Below are 2,768 nucleotides of genomic sequence, written 5' to 3' on the forward strand. Positions count from 1 at the left end.
AACTGACCATGATACAAAAGGCTTAACATACAGCAACTTAATGAAGAAGAAATACTTTTAAATAAAGCCAAGCCATGTGTTATACTATTATTAACAAATACAAATTTTGGCTATTATCATTAGCTAATCATCTTGTACAAAGTTTCATTATGAAAGCAATCAAACTCAAAGATTTACGAGTTGAGTTTTGTGATCCAAGTTTATCTATGTTCTACAAGTTTAGGTGAACTCTTTAAGTTTGATAACCTGGTCCATTTTGAGAATATTAGACAGAAAATTAAACAAACTTACCTGTTCACTACAAAAGGGTCTGTCCCCAATTCCAATAGTGGAAATTTGAAGTGTTGCTGTTGCTGCAGCGGCTACAGGTGCAGGTACATATTCTAGAACAACAGAAAAATATCCTGCTTCTTGCAAAGCCAATGCTGTCTCGACAACCTAAATGGGATAATTAATACCTTTTAGGATGATAATAAAATTGTTCAAATATTCAAAATAGATGCATAATTCAAAGAGAGAGATAAACCTTGATAGCACTTAAAATGTTCCTTCCCTAAGGTCTAAAACCTCCTAAAAATGGCCTGTGGAGTAAGCCTTACATGCCCCATCACTGCTATTCCGGCTTCAACAATAGCCTTCGCCGTAACAATCCTCTAAGGGGAACCTCCTTCCATTTTTATGGCATCCATTCCGCCTTCCTTCAAAATTCGAACCGCCGTATCAACTACCTGCTTATAATCAAACATAAAAATAATTCAGAACCAATGCACACTAGCTAAATTCAACTTAGATTCCCCACATCTTTATTCAAGCAACAAAACAAATTCTATATATTCTACCAACATATTAAACATAGTTATATTTTGTCTACAACTTTTCTATCAATCAAACAAGTGCAAATGCATGTTCAATCCCAAAAGAGAAAAAAGAAGAAAGCTACTATGGTTGAAAATATTCATATTTAAAAAAAGTGAAAAAAGCACATTTCAATATTTTGCAGAGTTTTCCCAAAACAAAAATCTAATTCTCATCAAAATACACACACAACTCTCCTACTTTATACATATAAAACTCGAATCAAATCAATCATGCTAGTTTACACTAAATATCGGCCATCAAATATAGAATTCATGTTATAACCATTGAACACTTGAAGTAAATTCAACTTAGATTTCCCACATTTTTATTGAAGCAACAAAATGAAAAGTCTACACATTTAGCAAATTTCATATATTTTACCAACATATTAAACATAGTTATATTTCGTCAACAACTTTTTCATCAATCAAACAAGTGCAAATGCATGTTCAATCCCAAAAGAGGAAAAAGAAGAAAGCTACTATGGTTAAAAATATCCATATTTCAAAAAAAAAAGTAAAAAAGTACATTCCAATATTTTGCAGACTTTTCCTAAACTAAAATCTAATTCTCATCAAAATAGTGAAATACAAACACAATTCTCCTACTTTATATATATACAACTCGAATCAAATCAATCATGCTAGTTTACACTAAATATCGGCCATCAAATACAGAATTCATGTTATAACCATTAAACACTTGAAGTAAATTCAACTTAAATTCTCCACATCTTTATTCAAGCAACAAAATGAAAATGCTACACCTTTAGAAGATTTCATATATTCTACCAACATATTAAACATAGTTATATTTTGTCTACAATTTTTTCATCAATCAAACAAGTGCAAATGCATGTTCAATCCCAAAAGAGAAAAAAGAAGAAAATTACTATGGTTGAAAATATCCATATTTCAAAAAAAAAAATCAAGTGGAAAAGCACATTCCATTATTTTGCAGACTTTCCCAAATCCAAAATCTAATTCTCATCGAAATACACACACAACTCTCATACTTTATACATATACAACTCGAATCAAATCAATCATGCTAGTTTACACTAAAAGTGGGGCATCAAATACAAAATTCATCTTAAAATACAAAATACACGTATTTATTAGTAACTGATTTTGATGAAAAGTAGGCAAATTCACTTATTTCTTATACTCTTAAAGTTAAAAATAAAAACATGATCGAAACTTGATTCATAGGAGCCAAAAGGCAAGTCCCCAATAAGCATAGAATTTTTGGCGCCACGGGCAACGACACGGCAATGGACAAGCATCTCATCAACGGTGATAGAGAGAGTGGTGTCATGTCCATGAACCACCATGGAAGCTGAGTCACCAACGAGGCATATATCAATGCCAGCCATGTCTAAGTGCACCGCTGAAGGGTAATCGTATGCGGTTACCATTGTTATCGGTTTCGAGTTTCTATGCTTTTGACGTAGCTGCGTGAGTGTTGTTATTTGGTTTGCAGTTTGTGGCGTTGGACCTGAGTACACTGTGTTCTCTGGAACATTGCTCATGAAACGAATGTGTCTCAAAATAGAAGATGAAAATGAAGAAGATGGTGAATGTTTTGTGAGAAACCTAATGCAAAACATTGGGAGAAAGAGAGACAGAGACAAAAAGAGAGAATTTTTGGATTGAATTTTGCCAAATCTGAGAGTTTTCTATGTCATGATATGACAGTGATGTGTGAGATCCTGTTGAATTTTTTTGGGCATGGTTCAGACCCGACCCGAATTCGAAAACTGTAATTCCTGTACTGTGATTGAGGTCCACCTCACGCTGCACCGATCAGACCTGCTCTTGCTTACTGTCGACCAAACTGAATTTGTTGAATTTTGAATAAGATAAGAAGAAGAACGAGCCAAGTTGAGTACGGCTGCCATTGCTGAATAG

The 2,768-nt window shown here is 33.6% G+C and overlaps 1 pseudogene; it reads right to left on the bottom strand.

Annotated features, from left to right (window-relative positions):
- Positions 1–219: 219 nt before the first annotated feature.
- LOC107488703 (3-methyl-2-oxobutanoate hydroxymethyltransferase 1, mitochondrial-like) lies at positions 220–2,467 on the bottom strand (annotated as a pseudogene).
- Between the last annotated feature and the right edge of the window lie 301 nt (positions 2,468–2,768).

Source organism: Arachis duranensis, chromosome 5 (genome assembly GCF_000817695.3).
Source record: "Arachis duranensis cultivar V14167 chromosome 5, aradu.V14167.gnm2.J7QH, whole genome shotgun sequence".
NCBI lineage: Eukaryota > Viridiplantae > Streptophyta > Magnoliopsida > Fabales > Fabaceae > Arachis > Arachis duranensis.